General features: G+C 39.9%; 1 pseudogene; it reads right to left on the minus strand.

The window, feature by feature from the left end:
• Positions 1–10945: 10945 nt before the first annotated feature.
• LOC110315740 lies at positions 10946–12607 on the minus strand (annotated as a pseudogene).
• Positions 12608–12841: the final 234 nt, after the last annotated feature.

Here is a 12841-nt window from a genome sequence, read left to right on the forward strand (position 1 = left end):
ACTAGCCACTGAGGGACCCTGGACACAATATGACTCTCTTGCCTGCTCTGGCAGACAGAGCCCTCACAGGTGCCACCTTTCCTNTGGCGAGGAAGGTGCCCAAATTTCTGGAGCCCGAAACAGGGTCTGTCCCAGAAGTTAGGTTGCTTCTGTCTGTCCCGAAGCTGTGTATCTTCTGCGGTCCACACTCTTGCTAGTGCAGACTGGAGCCCAAGGGAATGGGAGCAAAGATGGCTCTCCTTACAGCTTAGGCCTTGAGACTCCTCCCGGGAGGACACCCCTCCTCAGGTGGGAAAGGTGCTGGGTGACTGGAGCCAGAAACGGGATCCTTCCCAGAAGCTGTGTCCCTTCTGAAGGCCACCCCCTCCCTGGGAGTGCACTGGAGCAAAGATGGCCCTCCTGCAGGTTCAGGCCTTGAGACTGCTCCTGGGCAGACACCCCTCCTCAGGCGGTAAAGGTGCCTGACCAGATATCAATATCTTGATCCTGATTTTAGTGGAAATGTTTTGAGTTTTGTTATGGTTTGCATATGCTTGGCTCAGAGAGTGACACTATTAGAATGTGTGGCCTTTTTAGAGAAGGTGTATCACTGTGGTTGTGGGCTTAAGACCATCACCCTAGCTATCTGGAAGTCAGTACTCTGCTAGCAGTCTTCAGATGAAGATGTAGAAGTCTCAGCTCTGCCTGCACCATGTCTGCCTGGATGCTGCCAAATTTCCACCTCAACGATAATGGATTGAACCTCTGAACTTGTAAACAAGCCTCAATTAAATGTTGTCATCTATACTTGCATTGATCATGGTGTCTGCTCACAGCATTGAAACCCTAAGACAAATTTTTTTCCATTTAAGTTGATTTGGCTGTGGGCCTTCTGTGGATTGATTGCCTTGATTATGCTGAAATGTGTCCCTTGCATCCCTAGTGTCTCCAAGACTTTTGTTTGTTTATATGCTAGTTTATATTTATCAATTTATATATGTTGGACTATTCTTGTATCTTTGGGATCAATTCTCCTTTATCATAGAGGATTGTCTTTTTCATGTGTTCTCTTTGAGTGGGTTTGCAAATAATTAGTTTACAGATGTATGCCTTTGTTCATAAGGGAAATTGGTATATAATTCTTGTGGATTTTCCTTTGTTTATATATAGTCTTTTCCTGTCTTTTCTGCTTTGTTTTGGTTTAGAATATGTTTTATTAGATATTAAAATGGCTATATTATTTTATTTCTTAGGTTCATTGGTTTAGAATATCTTTTTCCATTCTTTTTCCCTGAGGTTATGGATCTGTGATGTTATGGTGTGTTTCTTGGATGCAGCAGGATGGATCCTGTTTTTCCATCCATTCCATTAATCTGTGTCTTTATATCAATGATATAAAAAAAGTGTAAAATGTTTATTTTCTTTTTTCTTTTACATCTGGTTAGATTTCTCAAATGAACTTCTGGTCTTCTACCTGGAATTTCAAGGTTGGTAGCTTCTTTTGTTTTATTATTAATACTTTTATTTTTACCACATATCCTGATCACAATTCCCTTCCTTCTCCCAGTCCCCCAGCCTCCACCCCACATCTCTTCCCATCTGGATCCACTCCCCTTCTGCCTCTCCTTAAAAAGAACAGTCTACTAAAGACAACAACAAAACCTAACAAAGATACAGTAAAGAAACAACAACAACAACAAAAATCACATTGACTTGAACAATGCAAATCAATAGAAGGAAAAGAACTCAAGAGTAGACACAAGAGCAAGAGACACACTTGTTCATTCATTCAGAAATCATATAAAATCACAAAAGTAGAAGCTACAATATATACACAGAGGACCCAGTGCAGACCAGTGGACGCTCTCTGCTTACTGCTTCATTCTTTGTGAACTCACATGAACCCTACCCAGTTACTCATGAGGCTCTAGAAGACCTTAATCTCATGACATCCTCTATTCTCTTGGCTCCCCCACACTCTTCATGTCTTCCTCTATTGGGTTACCCTATTCCTGAGGGGAAGGAACTGATAGAGACATTCATTTCAGAGCTGTCTGGCCATAGGTCTCTGCATTCATTCCCACTTGATTCAGGAGGAAACGACTCCAATGACAAAGGCACCAAGCCATTAGTATAGCAGAACATCACTGGAACTCATTTTACCACCTCTTTCTTTCTTTCTTTCTTTCTTTCTTTCTTTCTTTCTTTCTTTCTTTCTTTCTTTCTTTCCTTCCTTCCTTCCTTCCTTCCTTCCTTCCTTCCTTCTTTCCTCCTTCCTCCCATCCTTTCTTTTTTTAAAAAAATACTAATATATTTGATTTTGCTCTAGGTTCCTGAGTCTGAACCTGAGTGTCTGAAATGGGCTCTATACTCTGAAGTGGGCCCTAAGTCAAATCCTACATGCTTTGTGATATCACTGCCCCAATATATACTGCAAGCAGGATAGTATTGTCATCAAAGAGTTCTGAGCCTGTATTGGTGTTTATATCTCTTTTTTGGGTAGCCTGCAGAGTACACTTCTGCACCAAAGGCACTACAACTGGAATGTTGGTGTGAAATATATATATTTATAGAACCAGTCCTTGTATTGGTAACTTTGGTTGGTGACAAGAGATGGCCAGCTGGGAATCCATCTCCCTATTATTTGTGGATCTCAACAGATTGGCTTTGTGTATTCTAGGAATTTTACACTGTGCTAGGTTTTCATACCACCCCTCAACTGACATTGTGACATTTGCAGGCAAAGGGATGGAACTAAAAAAAAAAAATCATAGTGAGTGTGGTATTCCAGACCGAGAAATATAAATACGTGTTTTGTTATGTGTGACTATTATCCATTAAATAGAAGAGAAACTACAATCCACAGACCTAGAGATGCTAACTATGGAGTAAGGGACTATGGGGACACATTGATCTCCCTAGGAAGGAATTTAGTGTAGATTTTATTGTTGGACTAGGGACAGGCAGACAGGTCAACTCAACTGAGTGTAATACTTCATTGTATAAATGTGCCATATTTTATATATCCATTCTTTATTGAGGGACATCTAGATTTGTTTCAGATTTCTGCCTGTTATGAATAGAGCATCACTGAGTAGCAATGAGGTTGAGCATGTGCTCATGCTATAATGAAGCATCCTTTGGGTATATGGCATAGACTGGTATAGCTGATATCAAGATTGATTGGTTCCCTCACTTCACGTCCTCACCAGAATGAGCTTTCACAGTACTAGTGATTTTTGCCATCCTGACAGGTATAAGATGACAGGTATAAAATTATACTCCTAACATAATCTTGGTACTGATGGTACCCAACCAAACTGACCAGATGATGATGGCACCTACTATCCACCTCTTCTGAAGGCAGCAGGCAATTAAAGCCAGAGATGTTGCCTCTTGGCATAACCTGGGTACTGACTGTACCCAAGCAAATCGACAAGGTGCTGATGACATCTACTCTTAACCAGTGATGATTGCAGTAAACAATTAAAGCCAGAGATGATGGTTCCTGGTGTAACCAGGCTGATCGTAGCCAATATCAGCCTTTGCTGATGGCAGTAGGGAATAACAACTATTTCTTACCCTCTGTAACTGTGCACTCCCTGGCCAAGGGGTTTGCAAGACCCAATTGAGATTCCTATCTATGTTGACTTAGACTTACCTTCTTCAAAGTCCCTGTTCCAAGGCACCAATTTAGATGCTGGGAGCTTCCCAGCCTGGAGAGGGTAGAGACAGCACAGAGTAGGATTCTGGAGTAGCTTTAATGTCTTAGGATCTCCAGATGTTCTAGCTTTCTAACTATACTGAAATACAGATGATTACTTCTAAAAATTTCAAAAATCTTTCTTGCTCTTTTAAAGGGTTAAAAGTTGCTGGCTTAGGCAATTGACAACTATTTATTAAATAGTTGTCATTATTAAATAATGTGGCCTTTGTTCTATCTCAGCAGGAACTGTGCAGCTCTAACTTTTAGTATGCTAATCTGAAGTTACAGGAAGAAAAAGGGAACTCTCAGACGTGACTATAGCATTTATTACTAAGTTGTAAAATGTTTCCTATGAAAGCTATCTAAGAAAAGGGCAAAGTGCAGAAAGATCTTAAGTGGGAAATGGGAAAAATTTTCTCTCATCTCTTTGCCCTCAGTACTTATACATCTTTCAGAACACATGATCATATGTTAGAAAGTTCATCACAAGTCAACACATAAAATCAAATCATAAATTGAAATAGAAATTTACAACTTCTATCTATGTTGTTTATGCATGAATAACATGTATACCCATTAGGAGTAATTATCTGGCTAAACATTTATCACATGTCACAGCTCCATAGGTTCATTAAAAGTTAAAAGTCATAACTAAGATATTAGTGAAGTTTTGTATAGATAAATCCAGTCAATATTTTATCTTCTGTCCTATCACCTATAATAAATGGTTACCTACCTTTAGATGACATTTGATTAATTGTTTTACAACCTCTTGGAATATGCTCTGAATAGTAGAAAGTCTTCCTACTATATAGAAGCAATTAACTGGTGTCATATGGGAGACTGACAGACTTCCCCTTGCAGTTTTGACTAGCAGAAAAGGACCAAATAGCAGTCCTACTATAAAAGAGCTTAATAAATACTGATATAATTTTAGGAATTATCATAGGATCATCATTAAGAACTAAGAAGTCATCCTATAAAGCATCACTACAAGGTAGTACATCTTCATACATCTGCATAGATCTGTTCAAAAGGGTTGGCTAATACTTAGTGGTTGTTACATATGTTTAATAATAACAGAAACGGCATATTAATGGCAGGAATCGTTCCTAAAATTATTTTCTCCTGGGCCTTGCCCATGGGAGCGCTCTGTCTGTGTGTTTGTCTCTGTATCTCTCTCTCTCTCTCTCTCTCTCTCTCTCTCTCTCTCTGCCCACCCTCTCTTTGTGTGGAGGGGGGTGCATAACGGGCTACACACAGACATCCTGGTTTCCAGTTGAGGCTAGATCTTGAACCCCAGGACCCGGTGGTGATAATTCACCCACATGACAGCAGGCATTTGAACATGTCTCCTGGACCCCTGGCTCCTGTTGAAGTTATCACAGCCCCCACAGGAGAGGCGTGACTATCAGCCACATAGGAACAGCATCAAGCTTTCCCACTTGCAGATAAGGTTTTCCCCAACCTCTCAGTCCAAGCCAATTAGAGGTACCTGCTGTCAAACCACGAATCACCCCCAGAACTGTATGTATATAAATCCATGCAGGGAATTAAAGGTATGCTAGAACTATTCCTTCATCTGAGTCTTTTGTTCCAAAAGCTGTGTGTAACACTTGGGAAGAGATCTTCTCTTCTGAAGAGCCACCAGAGGTCCTGCTGCACTCCTCATTTGATTGTCAGCTTTTCCACGGCTTAGCCCAACCTGACTCAATTCAGAGCATCTCAGAGTTAGCAAGAGACCTGGAAAGAGTGGCAGAGACTTCATCTTCCTGCCTGTACTGGCTTCCCTTCCCTGGATCCTTCCCACTCAGCCTGGACAGAGATTTCTATGGAAAAATTTCTGGTACCCAGACCCACATGTCTGTCTGTGTGCATGAAGATACAAATGCACAAACATATGAGTAAATCAGGACAGTTTTCTAATCAAAAAACAATCATACCCCTGTTGTGGATAGCCCTGGGGCTATTTGTAATTTGATGCTAATTCTGTTCTTCTGGGAGGGTTTGTGAACAAAGATTGTGTCAGCACTTAGGTGACTTCCTGTATCCCTTCTTCCCACCTTAATTTGTAAAATAAAAGCTAGAGTTGACGATTTGAAGGTGGAGCTGAGAGTTGTGAGAGAGAAGAAGGAGGTGTGTGTGTGAGAGAGGACAATGGGGAGGAGGTAGAAGGACAGCAGAGCAGAAGCACATTGCCTGGAGAAAGTGTAAGTTATAAGGTGTGTCATAGATGGTGAAGATGGTAGTGTAGTGGTAGATCTGCCCAATATAGGTGCACCGCTTGTATTCATATTAACTGAGTTGTGTTTTCATTGCTGGGGCATAGTTGGCTTGGAGAATTACCAACAAAATGACACCAATATGTTGATTTGAACTCAACTAACCTGAGATAAAAGTTCACTGCTGTCCAACCCTGGAATAGTACTTAGGCAGTGTTATAGGCTGCAGCAGTGTGGATTGGAAACAACTGAGTCTGAAGGGCCTATAGAGAAAGGCAGAGAGGCTTGCTTGACCAACTACCAGACAGAGAACTACAGCCAGGGGCAGCTCCTAAGCCTAGAGCTGTAGGGAGGAATAGGATACCCTGGACTACAACTGTCTTTGAGATAGTTTTTGGGCAGACACAGTGAACTAATCAGGGTATCTTTGCCTGAGAGAGCCTTTCTGTATTTAATTCCCCATATCCTTCGCCCCCTACCCTGCCTCCCCACCCCCAAACAGAGACACAGATGATGAGAATCTTACTACACTCAACCCTCCCCATGAATAAAGAATAGGGAGACAAAGGTAAAAAGGGTTTTGGACAAGGTAATTCATTGATATAAAGATACTTCAAGATGAGACACACAATAAATATCTTTATGATAATATTTTGAATGGCTTGACAGTGACAGATTTAGAGGAAATAGACACCTTACCATTTACCAGTATTACAATATTTATTCTCTTGATTTATTATGTCTTCTCAAAAGACATGGTCCTAGATAAAAAATTTCTTGCCTTGAAAAAGAGATTGCAAGTAACTGTAGAACCACTAGAATTGAAGACATAGAAAATTATAGAACAGAATAAGAGACAGAAAGAGGAGAATGAAGGTTGTAGACAGAAGCTAGAAGAGATGTTAGAACAAAGATTTCTTAAGTTCATAGATGAGACTGAGCAACAGAGAGATAAGCTTAAGACTTGGCAACATAGTCTAGAGGAAACACTAGAACAAAAGTTTCAGGATTTCATAGGTCAAAATAAGAAGCAGAAAAAGGAGAATGAAATTTGGAGACTAGACCTGGAAAAGAATCTAGAACAAGGGATGCAGCAGCTCATAGATCATACTGAACAGCAAGGAGATAGAGATAAAATTTGGAAGCAAAGTCTAGAGGATAATTTACAGGAGTTCACAAATCAAAATAAGGCAGATGCAATGTTAGAATTACAACATAAAGAGAAGCTAAGTTTATGGAAGCAGGGCTTAGAATAGAAGATACAGGAAATTATAGAGCAGCATGAACAACAGAAAGAGAAATTGGCAATGAAAGACTTGGCAACGTGGCTTAGAGAAAACACCAGAAGTGAAGACATAGGAGATTATAGATCAGAATAAGAGACAGAAAGAGGAAAATGAAGGTAGGAGTCAGGAGCTAGATGTTAGAACAAAGGATGTAGCAGCTCACACATCAAACTGAGCAGCAGAAAGAAAATAATGAGGATTGGAAACTAGACTTGGAGAATAAAATTAATCAATCAAAATAAAATGGACAGCAGACTATTGGAATTGCTATTTAAAGAAAAAAATCAATATGTGGAGGCAGAACCTTGAACATTGAATACAGAAGCTCAAGTAACAGGAAGAGATATGAAGAGTGGACAAAGACATTAAGGGAGGAATTTAAACTTTCAATTAAGGAAAATACTCAGGATGATAAAATCAGAGAAAGCCAATGAAAAGTTATTATAAAACAAACTTTAGTCTATCTGGTTAATATCCAACAAAGACCTCCAGACAAAGTTTATCCACAGAGTTATCAGGAATTTGGATGGCAACCTATAGATGTGTTAGATCTGAGAAAATTTAAAGAAAGAGTCAATAATTTGGGAATGAAATAGCCACTTGTAAAACAAATCCTAATTTCTTGGGCTATTAAAAATAGAATAATACCTCAAGACTGGAAGGATATGGCAAAAGCAATACTAGAACCTGCTACAAATTTACAATGGTTCATATGGTGGAGAGATGAGGCAAGGGAGATAACACAACAAAATAGAGCCAAGGGTAGAGATTTCCACAGACTAACTGCTTGGTGAAGGTCACTGGCTGAGGTAGAGGTACAGGCTGTATATTATGAAGAAACTCTGGCATTGTGTCAATTGTCAGCCTTAAAGATCTGAGACAACCTTGCAGAATCAGAGAAAAGACTTGAACTATTTACTCAAGTAATAAAAGGTCCACAAGAAAACTTCCCTGACTTTTTACAAAGGTTAACCTCAGCTATGGAAAGGAGTATATCAGGTTCAGCAGCAAGAAAGGCAATAATTGAGTCTTTAGCCTTTGAAAATGCTAATGCTGAATGCAAGGAAGCAATTAAACCATGGAGTGCAAGGTCAGCATCAACAGATGAGTGATTTAGATATACAGCTGATGTTGGATCTCACTCATCTGATATTACTGTAATAGGAAAAGCTGCCACTGGACACCTAGAAATCACCCAAGGTTTCAAAATGTTTTAATTTTGGTGTGTGGGGGTCATCTCAGAAATGACTACAGGAAAAGCCAAAGTAATACCAAAAGAGGCCCTATTCCTTCTGGAATATGTCAAACATGTGGCAAAGGCCGACATTTGACTATGGAATGTAGAGCAACAAGAGATGAATGGAGCAACACCCTGAAAAAAAAAAAAAAAAAAAAAGGGAAAGCCCCAATGGCAGACAGAGAGTTCTCTTCCTCAGGACAGTTAAATGTCACTGCCTCAAAAACAGATGTTCTGAGACCAGACAAGGCTGAGGCAAGTTCTATAGACAATTCAAAAAGCCTCAAAGGGAACCAAAACCAAATTATTTTGGCAAACTTCTAGAGTATCAAAGGCCAAAACTAAGAATGCTAGTACACAATATTGAGATTGAAGGAATGGTTGACACTGGAGCAGATGCCACCAGTATCTCCCCAAAATCTTGGCCTGTAAGTTGGCCACTTCAAGAAGTAGACATCCAATTTCAAGGAGTTGGGATCTTATCTCAAATAAAACAAAGTACCAGATGGCTTATATGTGTAGGACCAGAAGGTCAGGTAGGAAAATTGAGGCCACATGTGGTTGATTAACTTATAGGGAATAGATGTTACAGCAGTGGAAAACCCGAATTAATATCCTCTCAGTCTCAGTACCTAGCCATGAAGCCCATCAGACTCCTAATAAAAGTTTTAAATTCATTACAGAATACTATCAAAGGTAGTTACAGAGTGTTCAAGCTGTCCATGATCAAGATACAACAGAGGTTGACAATTTAGCTATACCCAAAGGAGCAACCACTGCCAAGACACCAACAGCCTTAACACTAAGGTGGTTGACTGAATAACCCATTTGGATTGATCAATGATTTATGACAAAAGAAAAACAACAGGCATTAAAACAGCTAGTCCAGGAACAACATCTGGAAGCTCAGCATATAGAGGAGTCTACCAGCCCTTGAAATTCTCCAGTATTTGTCATTAAACAGAAATGTGGCAAATGAAGGATGTTGATGTTCCTTGCAGCCTGGAATCCCATTGCACCCTTGTTGCCTAAGGAATGGCCTATCATAGTGATTGATCAGAAAGATTGATTCTTTACAATTCCTCTACAAGAATCCAATAAGGAAAGCTTTGCTTTCTCAGTGCCTACCTTCAATAGAGGTCACACAATAAAAAGATATCATTGGAAGGTCCTGCCACAAGGAATGTTTAATAGCCCTACCTTGTGTCAATATTCTGTACAACAGCCATTGGAGATGATTCACAAACATTTTCCCCAATCCATTATTTATCATTATATGGATGACATCTTATTGACTGATCCAGTTATAACTATTGTGGAGAGAATGTTTGATGAAGTAAAAAGAACACAAACCCTTGCCTTCCTGGGAATTGCAAATTACCTCAGAGAGAATACAAAGAGGGAATTCTATTAGTTATCTAGGGATTAAAATGAATCTGCAAATTGTTAGGCCACAAAAGGTGAAAATCAGAAGAAACCAACTAAGGACCTTTAATGACTTTCTGAAGCTACTGGGAGATATCAACTGGCTGTGGCTTATGATTGGCTTGGCAACTCAAGAGCTAAGCAATTTCTTTCTTTTTTGAGATTTTTTCCATTTTATTTGAAATAATATACAAAAATATAGTGTGCAAAATTGAGGGGCAGTATGTTTAACAAGTGTAATGAATTTAAATCAATTTTACAGCTGTAATTACTAACCAAAATTATCACTTGGTAAGTAATATGAGAAGCTCAGAGCAAAAGCAACTGTACTGCCAAAGTACTTGCTCTGTTTTAGAAGCCGGGGGGAGTAAGAGCAAGTGTTGCACTGCAGTAAGTGCAAAGTCTGCCCCCACCATAGAGAGACAATGACAACATAGATGTGGGATATGTGACTGAGGAGACAGGGAATATGGTAAAATACAATGGTGATGACTGATAACAGCAGCATTACAGTGACTGTCCCAATGCTATTACCTGACTGCACCTTGGCCTGGCTTGGGCCCCACTGGTAATCATTGAGGTGTTCTGCCCACTGGTGCATCCACTTAACAAATGCCCATGTTATCTGAAGAAGGTGGCTCTTTGAACTGAGACAATGACACCATCCACTTGCCATGTTATGTTGTATCTTGACACTTGCCATACTAGAAGCAACTGTGTTTGGCAGAGATGCTGGGCCATGTGGTGGCTATTCATGGAAAGGCTGCTTCTGCTTCATTTCTGATATCGTGGGTACAGTACAGATTAATAAGCAGTAAGGAGCTGATATATAAACAGTAGTTGCATATTTTTAAATTCCCTTTCGTACAATTTAAAGTAAAATACGTATACACATCTTTCTACTGTATTTTAGCACCTCAGGATATCAATTTTCAGGCCTATATTACCTGATAGATATATGAAGTTTAGAAGGAAAATAAGGCAAATTGTTTTACAATGTTGATAGTTGTAGCTTACTTAATGCTCTAAAGGAGAAATCAATCCTCACCCATTAAATCATTACAAAACTTGATGCTCCCAGCATTTTATGGTCACACAAATGCAGGACAAATGGTGAGACCAAGGTCTTCCAAGCTTTTCCATCCAGAGTCAGTACTTATGCAGATACAGACTTACAAACACAAGCAACAGGTTTAATGCTGTTGAGACCCTGAATTGGTTCTTTTCCTTTTCCAACAGTCAGGATTTAAAGGCTTTTGTTCTTCAGACAAAGCCTTTGCTTCTAATGTGTACATCCTCCTTTCTTCATTCTTCATTTTTTCCCACCTGTCACCAAGGATCACGCTTATGGCTTGGTTATCTTTCCCCAGATACATCTGAGTATATTCAACTCTGTATTTTATGGCAAAAAGCATGAAGGCATTCATTGGTCTTTTGCACTTATTAGGAGTAGTGGCACTCACAGTCCCTGAGCTGTGGCTTTTGACAGCTTTAGCACACATAGGACTAGAAGAAAGCTATGATGATACAAGTGAAACACAGCTTTTACTGCATTCAGATCCCACAAACTCTTGACCAGTACCAGTTCCTCCACAAGACAAAGATACACGGCGCTGACGAGCCATACTACTCAAAACATAAACCGCAGAAGAGTCCATAGGTGTGCAGTCAAAGCTTTTAAATGTATCAAAAACACCTGAATTATCAAAATTAATGGCATCATGGTGTCTAGGAGTTAGATATATGTCACCAACATGAATTTCACAGTGTGGAATGCCATGCTGTACCACAGTCATGCTTGGAAAAGTGATGACCAACCTTTATTTTTAACATAGAAAGGATGGTCCAGCTTGTACTCTACAGTAAGCAAGCCATCTTCTACTGTACCAGGATCAAATGTCAACCTCAGCACAGACTCACTGAATGACACACTCTCTTCATGGGATAACAACTTTAGACCACCAGACCTATAGCTCTTGTGATCTCTTCCTCATTATCACAGCCGGCAGCTTTAGCAAAGTCTTCCACATCTTGCCATTCCTTATTGCTTTCCTTATGGAAGCACAGCCATGTGCCTTTCAGAAAGCAGTGCCAAATGGTGGATGGCCAGGAATTGCACCAACCCAGATCATCATCATCTGACAGGGAGAACATACAGAAAATGGCAGACTCTGACTCACTATTTGCCCTTTCGTGTCTTACTGGTGTTTCTTCCTTCCAGTGGTCATGAAGGAAGGCTAGTCTGATCTTTGAAGAAGAGGACACTGGTGGTGGGCATGCATAGGAATGTAAACATTTAGTAGTAGCTATGATGTGCACAGGAGATGATCTGTTATAAAATGAGCACTGCATCAGTGGACTTTGTGTACTAGTGGCAATATTTGCTAACTCTGTTAGCCAGTCCACCTCATCTTCACAGTGAGTATTTTCTGGTATTTCTGAGGTATTCTGGCTCCACGATAATGGATATTCTTGATGAGATACATCTGAACTTAGCTGGTATATGGCAGATTGGATAGGGTCTCTTTGAATAGCCTGAAGTTCAGGAAGGTCATCAAGCTCCGTGTGCTCATCATAGGAGTTGTATCCTGAAGAGGATGGCAAATTCTCATTACACTACAACAAGTTCAATGAGTCATTCATTCCTGATGCTCTTTTCCATCACCAGCAGAAGTTTCTGTACTGCAATAGGCATCTGATTTGTCTTCACTTCCCACACCATGTTATGGTGCTCCAACAAAACTGTCATCATTACCAAGTCCTAAGCAATTTATTTCAACCCTTACAAGGTGGTAAAGATTTAAGTAGCCCAAGGAAACTATCAGCTGATGCTGAGAAGGAGTTAGCTTTGATAGAAAGGAAATAGCAGGATACAGATCTAGATCATATTGATCCAAAGATGGCCTGCATCTTAATTATCTTACCTTCTACTCATTTCCCTATAGGAATTATTGTGCAGAAGGACGATTATATCTTAGAATGGATT

The sequence above is a fragment of the Mus pahari genome, unplaced genomic scaffold, assembly GCF_900095145.1.
Source record: "Mus pahari unplaced genomic scaffold, PAHARI_EIJ_v1.1 scaffold_12738_1, whole genome shotgun sequence".
NCBI classification, from domain to species: domain Eukaryota; kingdom Metazoa; phylum Chordata; class Mammalia; order Rodentia; family Muridae; genus Mus; species Mus pahari.